Genomic DNA, 17,186 nt, shown 5'->3' on the forward strand with positions numbered 1-17,186 from the left:
TCCCTTCTCTCTCTCTCTTTCCCTTCTCCCTTCCCCCAGCTTAGGGTAGCCAATCGTACTCTTGACTGGTTAACATCCCTGCCTTCCTTATATCCTCTGTCTCTCTGTCTCTCTCTGTGGTGTTGGGCTGCCAAGCACGAGGTCGCGGAATCGAATCCCGGCGGCGGCGACCGCATTGTGATGGAGGAGACATGCAAAAACACCCGTGGGGTTAGGTTTAGGCGCACGTTAAAGAACCTCAGGTCGTCAAAATTATTCCGCAGTGCCCCCGCTATGGCGTGCCTCGTAATCAATCGTGTTTTCGGCGCGTAAAACCTCATAATTGAATTTTAACAGTGGCTAGGCGTTTCACAGTCCAGGCATACCCAACGTGCTTCCTGATGACGAGAAAGTCAAATAGCTACACGCCTAGAGACTTTTACAGCACCCGCTCAGAGCGAAACCCCGTGGTTAGCGAGCAAGTGAGATCTCCGCACAAGAAACTGCCGCGCGAATGTGCAGGCGGCCTTCCGTTCGGTTCGGCACGCGTTTTCCTTGCGTCTCATCGGCGTCTTCGGCGCGCATGCTCTCCCGCCGCAGAAGAACGCGCCGCCAGTGGCCGCCTTCGGGTGACGCGACCGCGCGGCCCGGAGGAGAGCGGCCGCAGGTGGGGGAGAGGGGGGGCGGTGCTTGCCCTCAGCCGTTCGCCAGCGCGACCGCGCGCAGGAGCGCGTAGTCGGTAGCGGCTCGACGACCGGAGCGGGAGTCAGCAAACTGAGCTCTCGGTCACACGCGCTCGTTTTCAAGCCCACGGCGCGGTGGTGGTGTTTGCGCCCCGCTCCCCCCACCCTCTCTCTCACACAGGCCGACTCGGCGCACGCGACCCGCCGGCGAAGCCCTCGCGCGAATAGCAGCCGAAGACGTCGAACGGAAGAAGGAACATCGCTCTTTGCCCGATTCGGGACGTCCCGTTGGGTTTCATCACTCCGCCTCTTTATAAAACCGCGCTGCGCCTCTCCATTCGGAACTGTCGAGAGGCTGTGCTGCTGTTTTGCCAAAAATATCATCTGCCGATCGTTCGTTCACTCTGCTCCGCGTATGGAAAGTACACTTTTCTGCTAACTCGGTTGGAACGAGAGCGGGAATTGTAGGGACGCTCGACGGTGCAGTTTGTGTCGAGTAATACCTGCTTCTCCATGGAGGACCAGACTGTGCACGTTTTTCTGTCCCCTGTTTACGAGTCGCCCACGGCACGCCCGTGACCGTCACCGTCCTCATCCCTAGCTGTTACGACGTCAAGACTCCGAGCTGGTGGTCGGCGAGGTTGGATTGTCAAGTTCAGCGGACTAGCGTGGCGACGTGTGGATTACTGCTGCATTGTAAGTTACTCCAACGGCTTCCTTTGCATCTTCATACTAACATTCACGTCACGTGGGAGAGCTTCACCGTTGTGTGCGAGTTTGCATAAATCGACCGCAACAATGTGAGTAAACTACAGCAGGCAGAACTTCGAAACCAAGAATAAATAAATTATCGAAGATCCCGTGCTCCCCCGAGTTATAATATAAAACGCACTTTAAATTACCTGCTGCAGATCAACGAAGGGTGCCGAATTTTCTAATGTGAGGGTAGTAACGGCCGAGCGTCATTCTCGTTCGAATACCTTTGGTCACAGCAAACTGCCCTACTTGAATATACACTGATGACTAGCCACCCAATCGCGTCCTCAGAGCCACTGTACGTTTCTTTAATCTTTTTTCGTTCTTTTTTTTTTTTTTTTTGCGGGTGGTGGTGGTGGTGGCGGGCGGGAGGTGTTATATTATATAACGGGACACGTGTGAGATGTTTTAGGCCAGCCGCGCGCTGTCTCAGCGCACAACGGGAAATTGTCGCATAAACAAGGATAACTTAATGAAGCAGAAAATGAGTAGAACACCGCCCTGTTATTCTGTAATATATCTTGTTTGTATTACCAACAATACGGAGGGCGAAAACGCAGTAAACACGGTCACGAGATGAGGAACTTTATAACTGTTCCTGTTGCTGTCCACCCATCCATCCATACACACACACAAACACACACACACACACACACACACGCACACACGCGCGCACACACACACACACACACACGCACACAAGCGCACACACACACACACACACACACAAAATGGTGCCTACAATTACGGCATTTAATTTGAAGAGATCGTGCGGTGGGTTTGACGCACGTTGCACTGGTGGACTTATTAATTTTTGTTCCTCATTAATTTCTAGTGTTGTTCAATGGGCGCGCAATACATGGTCGCAGGAGCGTTTTTCTTGCATTTGGTCCCTATCGGAGTACGTGCGGCAGGCGGGGCCGGCAGTCGAAACCGCGTCCATGTGCTGAGTATCACCACAGCCAGTGGAGCACCACAGCAGGTGAAAAAAAAAATGAAGGGGTGGGGGTGGAAGATAGACCCCCTATCTCTCGTTGAAGTTGCGGAATACATATTTAACGTAACACCTTTATTCACTTTTCGCCTCGATACAGTACGCGTGAGAAGCCTCAAGGCACGTCGCCTTCAGGTAAACTTCACGCTCTCGAGTTCTGCCACTATCCTAATATTTATAGTTAGCAGATCGCGTGTTTCCAACATGTTGTTCTTAATGCGCTTGACGTAACAAATGACGAATTCCACCTTCACGAATGTTCAGGGCTCGGGCGTGCGTGTTGCTGCCACAGACACGGTTTGAGGAAGGTGATTACTGTCGGGTGCAACCTCCCGGCCCCAGAAACGGCCTCTGATTCTTAAGCAGTCACTGAAGATACCACTCGCCTGGACGAAGGAGCTGGTGAAAGACACAGAAAAGTCGAGACATTCACTTTCTTTCGTTTTCGCTTTTTGCACTTTTTCCCGCGGCAGGACGGCACGCTCCCACGGCGTCGCCAATCTATAGCGTAGTTGTGACTGGCGGTTCTTTTTTTTGCCGGACCTCTGAAGGTTTCACCTAGGAGGCCTCGAATACTTCAGCGCAATGCGTGTGAGAAATCATTAATGAGTTCTATACTCAACCTCGCCACTATTCCGCAGCGTCATGCCCAGTCTCGCCCGGCCATTCCAATGCATCGCAATTGCATCCTTAAATTTCTGCGCACACTTTTAATAGACGTTTCCTAGCCACATTCGGCAACCGGCACACATGATAGCGAAGTCAGGTGGAGAGCCAGGATTCCATAGGCAACTTTATATAGCGCGCTTTTCTTGAAGGAAAACAGCGTATGCAATTGGCTGCATCGCCTGCATGCTCAAGGAGGGAAGGAATGCTAAAGTATGTTCTGAAAATTTGTTGTGTAAAAAACAGCGAATGCGTGTCATGCCCGTCAACAGGCCTTGGCAAGTGGTTTTCGCGGCGGATCGTGTATATACTAAAATAAAAAATCAGGAATAGCGTATTTTATGTTTTGTTATTCTTACTTGTTGTTTCCACTGAACAGATAGCGATGATGTATGTCTAAGCGTCTTGGCGTTGTGTCAATTGAGACTGCTTTGATAAACGTCTATGTACGGACTCGCAAATGTTAATTTTCTTTCCCGCGACGGCACCCGCGAAAGGTTCAAATAGAACAGCGTGTTCAGTTGGACTGCTTGTTGCATCTCGTGAAATGGCAGATATTTACCAGCGCGAGACAATGCGGGAAACAGAAAAAGACTACGGGACATACAGCGCCGAGTAACGATCAAATGCTATAAATTAATAAATTCTGCAGTTTCACTCGCCAAAACTACGATATTATTAAGAGGCACGTTGTATAGAGGGGCGATCGTGATTAATGTAGACCACCTGGTGTTCTTTAAGGCGCACCCAGTGCGCTGTAAACACGGGCGTATTGGCATCTTTCCCCCTTCTGAATGCAGCCCCTCGTGGCCGGGATTCGGTCCCGGGCCATCGGGCTTAGCGCAAACGCCGAAGCCACCAAGGCGGGCAATCAAATGCATTATTTCCTCGTGATTAGAAATAAAGTTTGCGGTTGTTAGTCAGAACGTTGTCCTATGTATCATTTTCCCGTTCAATGCGGCGCTGTCAAAATTATTCCGTTGAAAGATCATGTTGTCGAGGCAACAGTCCCACTTCTCGACGCCCCGAACTAAGGAAACAACGCACTGTCCGATTCACGCTTGCGCGTAGCTTCGGAATATTTATCCTTTTCTTTTTGGCATTTTTTTCAAATCGCGTGAGGGAGAACGCCATTCGGTACGTCAGTTGTTTTTGTTTCCGAGCCGTATCACGTGACCCCCATTGTTACAAACTCTATATACGTTGCTCGCTCAACGCGCGGATAATTGCTTGGATCTGCGGTAGGTTGGCGCGAGGAGCGACGAAATGTCCACAGCCACGCTCCTCACAATATGCGCCTTGGCAGGCGGTACCCCATTGTCGTCGCGAGTTTTGTATTCACCTCCGGACAGAGGCACAACAGATAAAGCGTACTAAAGACAGCTTTAAATAGAAAATAAGGCGTGCAAGAAGAAAAACAAAAGGCATTTGCTCAGCCTGAAAGCATTCTATCCTTTCTGTCATTCTTTCCTTTTTTTTTTTTTTTGTTGGTGTCGCCTTCGACGTAACGAATCTGGCTACCCTTGAGGTTTCTGTCGCCTCGCTCGAAGGTTTAGAGAGAAAGACCGGTTCGTTTTCTTGTATTTGTTTTTTTTTTTTTTTGGTAAGGAAAAGCTGGATTTGCACACTGCCCAAGCCACTCTAATTTTTTTTACCTCCCTAAGCACGAAGCCAGAGTCTGTTTCATGTGGTTTCCACCGTTTCAGTGCCGTAACGTGTGTGGTGCGAAAGGAACTGCCTTCGTCTTTCTCGGCCCTGGAAAAACGAACTCAGACAAAAGGATTAGAGTTCTCTTCCGGTACAGATAACCTGCCTCACGTTCCCACTGTTCTTAAGGAGCAACCGAAAATAAATAAAACGAGGATATCGCGGCCACGAGTGCCATATGAGATGCGAGAAGGTCAGCCCCACGCTAGCTTTTGCCAACAAGCAACAGCTTCCGTTTTCTGAAGGTTTATAGGCGGGGTAAAAATGCATTGTAAATGTGAAATCCTCGATATACAGTTTGCCATACGGCACCCATATTCGGAGCGTGTTCATTGCGACTAGGAAAAAAAAAACGTACTTCTTACCGGTTGTTGAAATAACCGGTAGGGTGACAATGACACAACACCCCTATCGCGATTGCCTATGACCATTCTCTTCCTGGACACAAAACAGTTTCTGTTCTTCCAACACGTTACGTATATCTCGAACGCATTCATTAGGACTTCAAAGAACTGATTCGCGGAATGACTGATGCAGTTTATGTACCTGCATGAGCAACAGCTGGGCTATATTGTGGATTGCTTAGTGCAGAACTCTAAATACACATTAATTTCGGCCACAGGTGCTCCATTGAGCTGCGCCTAAGCATAAGTATAGGAGCGCGTTAGCATTCTATAACTATCGCAATGGGCAATGTAACCAATTACATGGCGCTGCGGTATCGGAGCGTCATAGTTAATGAGTCACCCAAGGGACACGAGTGACTACACGAAGTTGAAGAGCGTGGCCCAAATCAGTCGGCGCCCTGAAGCAATGACTCCAGCATACCTCGATCAATATGCGAAAAGAGTACGGGACATCCTGGGGCCAATAACTAAACGAGGCGAAATCCGCAAATAAGATTTACTCAGACTTAAAGTTTGCCCTATTCAATGTCAACGGCCACGGCATCATTTCAATGCTTAGCGCGAGGGAATAGCATCTCCCAAAAATATTCAACACTCCCTCAAGCGTCCGCCCCACGTAACCGTCCGTACAGCCGTGATTGCCACACTAAACACCAAGCCAACAAAGCCCTAACCTTCTCTGATCACGGGTCCGTGTAATCACACACGCGTACTGGCCTGTCGGGCCGCTGATTATAACTCGCCATCTGAACTGGCAGCTGGACTTGTTAAGCTAAAATTAAAAAAGGGGGAGTGAGAAAATAGCGCAGAACAGGGCTTCTCATCCAAACGAACATTTACGACAGAAGGTTAACGGCCGAGTCGGTCGACAGACCTCGGAGGCTTGCCAGTGTCAGTGCGCTTTTATCTGATTATGCTGATTTATCTTTCATGCTGATTATCTTAAATGGCGACTGCAGGATTGAGGATGTACCCTATCATTTGTCTGAGATCCAACTCGCATTGCAAAAGACCATGCCTATGGCCCTAACCGCTTGCATTTCTAGGTTGCTGACCGCGCTGGAAACTGCATAATTAGGGAGTCGCAGAGCGTGGTTGCCGAAATTCAGCTCGTGCCAAGTAGGTTCAGTCCACCGGCGTCAAAGGCCGCGGGCACGATAAAAAAAAAACAGTACGTCAGAATACGTCAAGCTCACATCTCTACTCGCTTCGTGCTCAGCCTTGTTGGAAATTTGAAAATACAAGCCTGTTGCAACGTGTGGTCGTTTCCGTGGGCATGCGTTCGTGCAGGACCTCAAGGCGTGCAGAATTGTTCAGTTGTATTCCAAATAAGAGGGCATTATCACTAAACAGACGAACGCCGTTTTCACATCTAATTTGTCGGTCATCGTGCCCGGCCAACTACCGACGACAATTACCTTGGCGCAGAGCGCTGAAAGCCTCCCGGCATTTTAGCAAGCGCTGTTGGTATTCCGTGAATGCGCTATTTCTCAAGTCTAAGGGTTTTATTGAGGCGCGTACGCAAGCGGCAAAACACCAAAATGCGGTTTGAGTGCTGCTAGGGCGCTGTGGTGCGTATGTGTGTTACTTTACAATGGAAGAATGATAGAGTTGCCCGCGACAATTCTGCCTATTAAATTCTACGAGTGCAAGAAGCTTTCTTGCAGTTAGCAAAATTGGGCTGGAAAGAAGAAGAAAAAGACGATTTGTTCAGAAACCGCCATGGTTTGCTCTATACAGAGTACACATCCCGGAGAAAACTTCGTTTCATCAGTGGTGATGAAACGTGTGGCAAGTGCAGCATGCATTAGTTCCAGCACGTGAACAGATTTTGTGACCCATCTTCAAGCCACCTATAAAAAAATACGGAAAAAAGAAAGAGACCTACAAAATGGTATACACGTTTCGCAACACCCACCCTTCTATTCTGCAAGACAAGCGCACTGTCTATTTAGAGATGTACCTATAAATGACACGCGTTGAAGAAGGAGCATTATGCAATATGGCAAAGTCCGTAAAACAGGTCTTCGTCTCTGCTTCTGCGAACGCTGACGACTAAGTGTAACGTTAAATGCTCGCCACTCCGCGTTCGTGTCCGCTTTGCCGAGCCGTTAACTACACCGTCAGGTCAGTGACTGTGCGATGAAGCTTCTTTTCCCCCTAACGCGCGCTGACAGGGGGATTCTGCAGGGAAAAAGAGTAGTAACACAAGGAGACGACGCGAATAAAAGGCGCAAGAAATCAAGAGTGCCACATCCCCTCCCGCCAGCTGTCAAGGCGAAAGCGCGAGAGTCACGTCGAGATCAACGGCCCATGAGACGTGCCGTTCCATGGCGCGTCGTTCATCGAGCCGAATTGGGCCAGCGGCATTGCTCGTAGCTGCCTTCAGCGACCACCGGAGACAGATTGACCTTGACGTTGCGTAGTGCGTACGCGTTTACGGTGTCGATACGAAAGAAAAGGGGTTCAACGCGAGACCGGCTCTCTTTGTTTTGTTGGTACATTCTTTTCTCTTTCTGTCTTTATTTTCTTGCCTCCTCTTCATCCTCGCGTGCGTGCGTGCGTACCGCGATGGGACGGACTCACCAGGGCCTACGCCAGATAGCGAAGCGCGCACATTAAAGCTCTGGCGCGATTGTGGCGCGCAATACCGATTAACTACGACGCTGGGCGCGCTGTGGGTGGCGGTTATCACGGGAACGGGTCAATGCGCCGATCCCTTTTTCCGTCGCTTTCATCCGTGATCGTTGACCGCGCGAACTTTCCGATATGTGGCGATCCACGGCCCCGACGAGCCGTTCACGCCGCGCGCGATAAGGAAGGCGACTGTGACTCGAAAGTGCGCAAAAGCAATCGTTTCGTAATCCGTTTCCAATTGCCCCTTCGCGCTTCAACCGCTTGAGGCGGCGTCGAAAACGCATCTGGAACAGTGCAGTCGTGAGGAACTTTAAGAGGTCCAGTCGCTAGTGTGTTGTAAGGGGTGTCGTGTTATGTAATGACCGCGATTGCTACGCCTTTCTCGTGGCTGCACGCCGATACAGAATCGAACGTAGAATAATAGAAGTAGCTAGTGCGGGGCCTTTCCCGACGAGTGCTTCTTTTATACAATACATAATTTTAGAAATCTTCTGCGACAGATAGCACAACTCGAGTCCTCGAGTTGTTTTGTTCGAAGAGGTTGACAGTACTAGCCCGATAAAATGAAATGCATAGTAGATTAACGAATCAAATTTCACTAAATCTATTCTTAAGTAATTACTTTACGGTACGTCTGCAATTTGCGAATCCCAGTCGGGGATCTCGCAAGGAGAATCCGGTTGGAACGAATTCTCAGGGTGACATCACTTTCGATATGTTCATTCCCAAAGCGTGCGACGAAATACATTGTCGCTTAAGTTATTTTCGCGCCTCAATGCATAAAACGGCGTCTTGTTTAAATATCTAAGTGGACTAACAGTGCATCGTTGCAAAACGTTTCATGGCCCATTTCGCGAAGCGGGTGCCATCCTCAGAATTCGTTCCCAGTGCATACATATGTCTTTCGCACTACACGGCTACAATTTATAAATCGCAATATATGCCGTAATAATTATAAACGTAATAACGAACTCTCCAGTACCCTGTTATCCCACAAATAAGTAACTTGATGAACAAAGAGCAATGTGTGACCGCCGTCACATAGTGTGATTGGGCAACCTACGCACACGCCCAAGGAAGCATGCATGCACGGAGAACGAGGCGCAGAAATTCAGTCCTATCTGAAAACCATTGTTTCCGTGCGTGAACACTGCTTCCACAGTAAACGTACAGCTCAGTGGAAAATCCAGAGACTATAGACAAAGGGCCCCAGGTGTGGCCCTTGTGTATATGTTAACGCAGTCAAGGGCTTTCCTGCTTATTGACATGGAAGTCTCTGTGTCGCGCATGTAACGCTCTAATGTCTGTCTGAAAAAAGAAAAGAAACGCTTACATATTGCAAAAATCTATGGGCACTTTGCTGAGCTAAACTGCGACAGGCGAAAGCCTATCTATGACTGCCTCTGTTGCTGTTGTCTGAACTGTTCTGCGAACGGACGCCGCCGTGGCGGCGAGCATGGGATGCAATCACAGCCATATGGCCGCAAGGTTTTACAACCGATGCGCGCGCACCGCCCCCCTCCCTCCCTCACCCCCCCCCCCCCCCCCCGCGCATGTCCGCGCTCTCCCACGCGCGCACTCGCACAGCGCTACTGGCATGGCGCCTTCTCTCCTTGCTCCCCTCGCTGGTGATCACCGTTTTCCTGCGTCCACCACGGACTTCGCCTGGACACTCATGATCCACTAAAGGCTTGCGCCTTAATAAGTGTCACAAGATGTCGTTCACGACGTGCCCTGTTCTCTCTGTAGGACTTCCTACATGTCAATGTTATTTTGTGTTCCACGCAGCGGGGCAGTCAAGGAAATTTATGGCACGTTTCTAGCGACAGCCGTTCATGTTTTGTTCGTCGTTCTACATCAGCGTGCGCCCACTGGTGAGTGATCTGGTCAAGCAGTGCTAACAGTCAACATACGCCTGTTAAGAGCTTTATAGACACGGCTTCCTAAAAACCATAGTCATATGAAACGCTAAACTTATTTAGCACTTGAAACACAGCTTGCATGATCAATCCCTTTAGGCGTCGTATTTAGTATCCTTGCGTTTCTTCCACGTTTTCCACAGTGACAATGTTATTCGTGTTCGCTTTGAAAGAAAAAGAGAGCGAAATTTCGCTTAATGGATGCCGGAGATCTCTGTAATTATCGCAGTGCCCGCCATGAAGCGTTCTGTCTTCCCTGTTTTCAACAATGATTTGCCTGTTCTCTCCAAGACAGTTTATTGTAGCCGCCCGCCGTTACAAAAGTCAGTATACGCAAACGACATTTGTATTTGGATCTCAAAGATCCATCACAAGCTTCACGCATTGGCCAAGGAGCAAGTTTCAGTCGGTGTACGTTGTCGCGAATCCATGGCCCCGAAGTCATAGCCAACACGCGCTGGTCGCGGCTAGAGAAGTTGTTCCTTTTTTTTCCTCTACATCCAGCAGCGATGCCGCTACTACAGTTGTCTAGGGCAGCTCGGCTCAACCGTTCCCACAGCCTTTACGTCTTCTGCGCTCCCAGGTGTAGTTAACGTATGCAGCTGTTTCAGATGGATTACCCTGGCCCTCGCAAGGACTTCCGAAAGAGTGACAGAGAAGTGATAAGGAAAAGGCAGGGAACTTAACCAGGCTTAGCCCAGTTGGCTAGCCTGCACTGGGGATCGGGAAAGGAGAATGCAAGATGAGAAAGAGGGGAGGAGGTTATGGTATGCACGAACGCACGCAATGAAGTGTCCATCATTCAGTTCGCCACAAGCGCTCTTATATATACGCTGGTGTATCTCAAGGAAAGCAGCAGCGCATTTTGTGGCTTTGAACATCGCAGACGAAGAGGACCGCGGTCCCAGAATCTCCTCTTCCGTAAAAGGCCTGTCCTCTATAATTGCCCTAAAGCAGTTCGATGCCTCTCATCTTCGTGTGATCGGCAGTCACACAGGAGGCGTTTCAAGGCTTTTTCTAAGCCACATGTGCTACAATTAGCCCGGTACATCATTGTGATTGGGAATAAATAGGCGTTCGCGAACGAAACGCCTGCTCGTAGGGCCTGGCCCGTCGAAGAAACAGCATTATGCGACTCTCCCTCTTTTAAGCTGTAGTAAACACATGCAACCTCAGTCTCAAGAATTCGAAACGAAATCGAAGTCGACGTGTTAATCACTCTAGACCTTCGACGAGGTTACTTAAGAACTTGCAATTTCTGGTTTCCACTTATAGCGATAGTCTTGTTTATTCTGAAGCCTGCTGCTTGGTGGTGGAGCACTTTAACTAAGCCCATCCGCCTCCATGACTGCATGAACTAATTAATTAGTAAGCGTGGATTGCGATAGTTGTGCTGCGGCCTGTCACAATAATTCTATCGGCGCTGTTAGTTTCGGCCATTTACACAGCCGGGTTACCGGCTATTGTAGAGTGCAGCAACCACCACTTTTATTTGCGCAGAACCTGCACAGAAGTGGCACAAAACGTCTTCCTAATCTTCGATTCGGAGTCGGAAACTCGGCAACCATTCTGTACTCAAGAGAACAGACTGGCGAAATAAGTTCTCTCATCTGCCGCCTTATCCTCACTCAAAGGTACTGTCACAGAGATGTTAGGAACACGTTTCAGTAGATCTGTTCGCGTATGCAGGTGTCCCCGCTAACGAAATGAAAGAAGCCCTTGTCAATGAAGCGCTTTCAAGGCAGCCGACATTGAGAGCACCGACGAATAGCCAATTTCCTAAACAGACACTTAGTCGCCACTTTCAATCACTTTGGCGACCGCACCACCAACCAAATGTTGCAAATAAACATGGTCGCACGGAAGCCGTCCTGTGGTAGAGCGTATAAAACAGGATGGGCCTCCATTCCAACATGGATGTTTAGGTTCGTTGGTCGTAGTTCTTCTTGATGCTGCATTCAGTGCGATCAAATGGACTATACTGCACACTTCGTCTATTCCTGCCCGCGCTTCTGTGTTAATGGAAGGGAGGCTCCTGGATGGCATAAGAGTAAGAGGGCTTCCACACGCTCGCGGTGAACAGTTATAGCGTTCTCGTTAAGAACCGCGGATAGCGCGCTTGGGCATACTTTGCACGCTCTGCCCCCGTCTGTGCGCGAGCTTGAATTGATGGGCTCATAGCGATGCATCTTCGTGACACGAACAGATACGTTCACGCGGAGTAACTGCATGCCCAGGACGGCACGCCATGCTTATAGCACGCCTGTAGCAACACCATCCACCTCACCATATATTTTCCTGATTAGCTGTCGCGGCGACTCGTCGATTACTCTGTTAAGTAATAGAAGTATAATCGAAATAAATATTGGAAGTTGCACTAATATGCGGTTGCACAAATCAGTTGCGCACAGCATTCGCAGCGGCGCCCGAACAATCTAGCTTGAAGAACCACAAGTTGTTTCGAGATAACACCCTGTCTTGCCGATTCAATTTATTTGTCCTTTTCTTTGTTCTGGAAATACTACTATAACCAAAATAGCAATAATTTTTGGAAGTGCTGGTCAGTACGTGGACGATGACCAGGCAGACGATATCCGAGGGCGATCATTTTCAGAACGTGGAAATATACTTGCTCGTAATACTATACCCGCCGTGAAAGCTCAGTGGCTATGGCATTTCCCTGCTGAGCTCGAGGTCCAGGGTTCGATCACGGCCACGACGGTCGCAATACGATGGGGGCAGAGTGCGAAAACACTCGCGTGTACCGTACAATCTATGCGTGGTGAAGAAACCCCAAGTGGACAAAGATACTCCGGAGACCGCCGATGCGGCGTGCCTCATAATCAGATCGTGTTTATGTCACATAAAGCTCCGCAATTCAAGTTTTTATTTTGTCTCGAATATTGTACCCATCTACTCGACAGGAGATGTCCAGCACTGGCGTTACTTTGCTTCTGATCTGCCATATTATCTACCCGCCGTGGTTGCTCAGTGGCTATGGTGTTAGGCTGCTGAGCACGAGGTTGCGGGATCGAATCCCGGCCATGGCGGCCGCATTTTGATGGGGGCGAAATGCGAAAACACCCGTGTACTTAGATTTAGGTGCACGGTAAAGAACTCCAGGTGGTCGAAATTTCCGGAGTCCTCCACTACGGCGTGCCTCCTAATCAGAAAGTGCTTTTGGCACGTAAAACCCCATAATCTGCCATATTATCTCACCAAACGGCGCTTACTGCATGTGTTTGCAAGAAGCAGGCACGGCGCGCGGGCACGAGTTTCCGTATACATTTGGGCTTCGCACAAGACGACAAATAGCCCTAGGCAGGCATCTGACTTGTGACGCCGTCTGGTTTCAGATGCGCAAAGGGGTCGCAGCATAGCGCTTATTGCCACGCACTAGGCGTGAGCTTGAAAACCAGAAATGTGAGTTAGAAATTGTCAAAAGCTCCTGAACTTCAGTACCATCGAACAACATAAGCTTGAGAGTCGACATGGAAGGAGTCATCCGACTTGAGTATTGCCGTAGCGTTCATGCGAAGTACCCTCTGTACGCGTCAGCTGTCCGGACACACTTGCAGTAGACGGAAACGCAAGAGCCAGCAAGGCCTATAATGTCACTACAATTTTTTACAAGTCCTAGGAAGTGTCCGAACAAAGGCGCATGCTATCAGGTCTATAACTGTGTTATCTATCTATTTATCTATCTTGCACACTAAAACAACTTGCCGCCGGTGGCATGGGAACCCACAACCTTCACATTACGCGTGCGTTGTACCGTGGGAGCTGTTACCACGTCCGTATTCTTGGGTATTTATGCATGCGTACAGTAGATAACCCTGGGAGTATTAGCCAGTGCCCCTGAAGGCCATGAGAAGTAGCGCACGGCCTTCAGTGTGAAGTGGAAGACCCTTTTGACCGACGGCGTCACATATATATAGAACGGAAACATTTATGAGCACGGAGCTGACCAATAATAAGCCCTCGTACGCTACCTGAAAGCATCACACCTGCCGGAGTCGAGGCGTCAAACTCCTGCAGGTTTCAAACTGTATATATGCACATTGCCACTGCGGCACCTCTTCCCGTTAATCGTCAGCCCCCACGCTAGACAAAAAGCGCGGCGCGGGAAATCTTGTTTCCGGCGATGTTCAACCGGTCTGCAATCTCTAGACGAGGGGTTAAGCTCGCTTAGAGCAGCCAAACAGGAAAGCGCAGGTAGATACGGCCACGGAAGGGAACGAATCGCGCAATGAACAAGAGAACCGATGGAAAAAACGAGTGATAATGCAGTCACGGCGGGTAAAATGAAATAGAGAAAGGAACACTTGGACCTGGCACTTAGAGTCCATATACGCCGCCGGAGTAAGTGGCCAGGAGAAGGGAGCAAGAGAGCAGACTGCGCAGTTTTGTTTCGGCGCAGCTTGTTGGAAAACTGGGCGGTTTACGACTTTTTAATGAATCCAAGCACCGGGCCTCGTAAAAAACGTTCTCGTTGAGTGGGCAGAATTCCAAATGCCGCCGACTGTCCCTCGTATATAACGTCGTTCTCTAATCCTCTAGGTCATCGGTTTTCATTTTTTTTTTTTTGCCCCTCTATGGACGTTACGTTTCTTGTACTGGAAAGAGGGCGCATACACGAGAAGTGCAAGACTGAAAAAAAATTAAAAAGAACGAACAATACAAACATAAGAATAGCCGTAGGCAGAGAAAAAAAAAGTTATGTCCCCAACGATATTGGCCAGGACGGCAGCGTTGAGCACTTGAGCGTGAAAATATTAACGAGCTGTCTTAAGCTGTAGCTGCACGAGATTAAAACGGTGAGAGCGTTAGTCCTTGACGTCTTTTGGTACATCGTCGCCTCTGAACACATTTCTTATGGCGCAACGTATTGCGTCGTCGTGTTTGACGGCCGTGTTTGTCCATTGCTGGTTAAGTCGCCGCTTCGTTCTTTCTTTTCTTTTTTTTTGTTCCGTTCGACTTTCACGAAAGCGTATGAAGCATCAGGGTGCGTCGCAGACGGGTCCTCGTACATTCAAAACGCCAGACGAATAAGAACACGATTGCTGATGAGAGAACAGTCAACTTATTTCGAGAATAGTCGGAGTTTGGGGGCTTGGCGCAATCAGACACACGGAAATATGTGCGAAGTCACAGTCTTACCAAACCGCTGCACTACGGCCGACTCTGTGGGCATCAAATGTTCTAGAAATAAAACAGACGCTCACTTTATGGCACTTCCTCGCGAAACACAAAATTCTATAGAAAAAGGACTCGGCGCGTTTGTTACTTTGCTACGGAAAGTTCCGGCGAACTTCACATGACCCACTGAAAAATTTCCGACCTGTAATAAGGACATTACAAAGAAGGCAACGATGGTTAAACGGCGCTCCTATTCCGACTGTCAGTGTCTGCCTCAACCTTCTTTGCTCAGCATAACGTCGTCCTGACGTTTAATCAAAACCATCGGGAAGAATGACGTGTAGCCAGTTTGTGTCCGAGTGTGGCGGCAGACAGACGACACTACCGGACTCCTGCGTGCACGCTCCTTATCTCCGCTCCGCCTTGCTCCGGCGGCCACTCCAGGCCTCTAGCTATCTATAGCACGCTCTTCTTAAAGCCCTCGGTTGGGTATTTGTGATAATCCCAGGAATACCTAAAAAGAGACCTTCAGCTTGTAGAGGCATTACCCGAAATATGGGAAAAGGTTTAAGCCCACCGACTATCCGCGTTCTTTTTTTTTTCTTTTTACGGAGCCACCAATTAAAATTTCTGAATATAGTCTGACGTTACCTTGCCAGTGCGCAATGCAGCTTTTCAATATTAGGTGTTATTTGGGTCGCGGCAACTGATTGAGGTGTGACTTGCCTTCGTCTTTTTATCCATATGTTCGTGTGTGTATAGAACTGTGTTCTGTAGATATTTTGATTGCCCTACGACCTTGGGTACGGTCTTACTATATATATATATATATATATATATATATATATATATATAGTACTATAATGTTCACGTTTTAATTAGGTAAATAAGTAACCTCAACGCTTTCGACGCTGTCGTTGTCAGCTTTCCACGGTTGTGACTTAATTGACTCAGCGGCTTATTCGGCGGCTCAGCGGCTTACCCACTGTAGGTTCTGTGGCAGTCGGGCAAGGTAGCATGACGTCACGGATCGAAGTGCACCGGCCTTCTGTAATCTAGGAGGCGTTGGCCAAGCGTCTCAACGCTCTCGCTTGCCTGCAAGGAGTTCATTACTCGAACGATTGTTCGGCGACGTTGAATCGTGCATTAATGCTTTGGTATTTACAACTCATAAGAAGCGGTTAGGCGTCGTCAGATATTTTATTAAACCTCTAGTTTTAATAGTATATAGTGGCATGAGTGGCAGACGTGACACACACTCAGAAACTGATCCTGATTTTACCCGCCGTGGTTGCTCAGTGGCTATGGTGTTCGGCTGCTGAGCACGAGGTCGCGGGATCGAATCCCGGCCACGGCGGCCGCATTTCGATGGGGGCGAAATGCGAAAACACCCGTGTACTTAGATTTAGGTGCACGTTAAAGAACCCCAGGTGGTCGAAATTTCCGGAGTCCCCCACTATGGCGTGCCTCATAATCAGAAAGTGGTTTTGACACGTAAAACCCCATAATTTAATTTAATTAAAATCCTGATTTTAATGGATGGAAACGTCACTCGTTTTGTCAACGTATAGCGCATGGTCGAAGAGGAATTCGCATTCGTTTCACCAAAGTCGTATAACCCACTGAATCTCTTTCTCCGAAAGCGGTAGTTGTATTTTCATTTCTCGAAGAAACCGTATGGGGTACTAGCGAGACGCTTTAGCGATTTCGATAGGAGGTCTTAGCGGGCGGCACAGAGAGTGGGAGAACGAATGGACTCTCACCAAAAGGCACCGCTGTGTCCGCCCGTGCCCCTTCTCCCACAGCGCTAACATGCCCTGGGCTGAAACCCGTGCCCAGTCTGGGTCATGTATTGTGGCCGGCGCGGAGGAGTAATTGGAGCTGGCTTGCCTCGAGCGTCACGCGCGCTTACGCGAGTTTGGGAGTTTTGCGCACGACCCGCTGTGCATTCTAACCGAACGCGGCCCGCCGTCCATCTCGCGCTGTCCTAGCACTGACGCACGGTTGCATCCGCCAACTGTGTTCACTGTGCTTTGCGGTATAGTGCTCGCTTGCAGTGACGGTCGAGTTTCGGCGCTCACTTGAAACTAGTATTTATCTTTGTTTCCTCACATCAATCGCAGATGTGCAGCGGTTTTCTGTCCGTGGGGCTAAGCTGATGAGACGAGATAGTCGGTTACGCTCATTCCTGGTACGGATATAGAATTTTTTTAGGGTAGCTAAGCGTAGACGGTGAGTGGGTTCCCGTTATTGTTATCTAACCAATGACCAAACATAATGTTACCGTAGTTGTTAGTAT

General features: G+C 49.0%; 1 protein-coding gene across 1 annotated transcript in view; it reads left to right on the forward strand.

The window, feature by feature from the left end:
• The first annotated feature begins 694 nt into the window (after window positions 1-694).
• Window positions 695-17,186, forward strand: part of LOC126540418 (calcitonin gene-related peptide type 1 receptor-like) — a 173,213-nt gene continuing 156,721 nt past the window's right edge. The window contains exon 1 of the mRNA XM_050187233.3: window positions 695-1,358. The gene's annotated coding sequence lies outside the window, so the exon portion shown is untranslated. The remainder of the gene's footprint in view (window positions 1,359-17,186) is intronic.

The sequence above is a fragment of the Dermacentor andersoni genome, chromosome 2 (assembly GCF_023375885.2).
Source record: "Dermacentor andersoni chromosome 2, qqDerAnde1_hic_scaffold, whole genome shotgun sequence".
Taxonomy (NCBI): Eukaryota; Metazoa; Arthropoda; class Arachnida; order Ixodida; family Ixodidae; genus Dermacentor; species Dermacentor andersoni.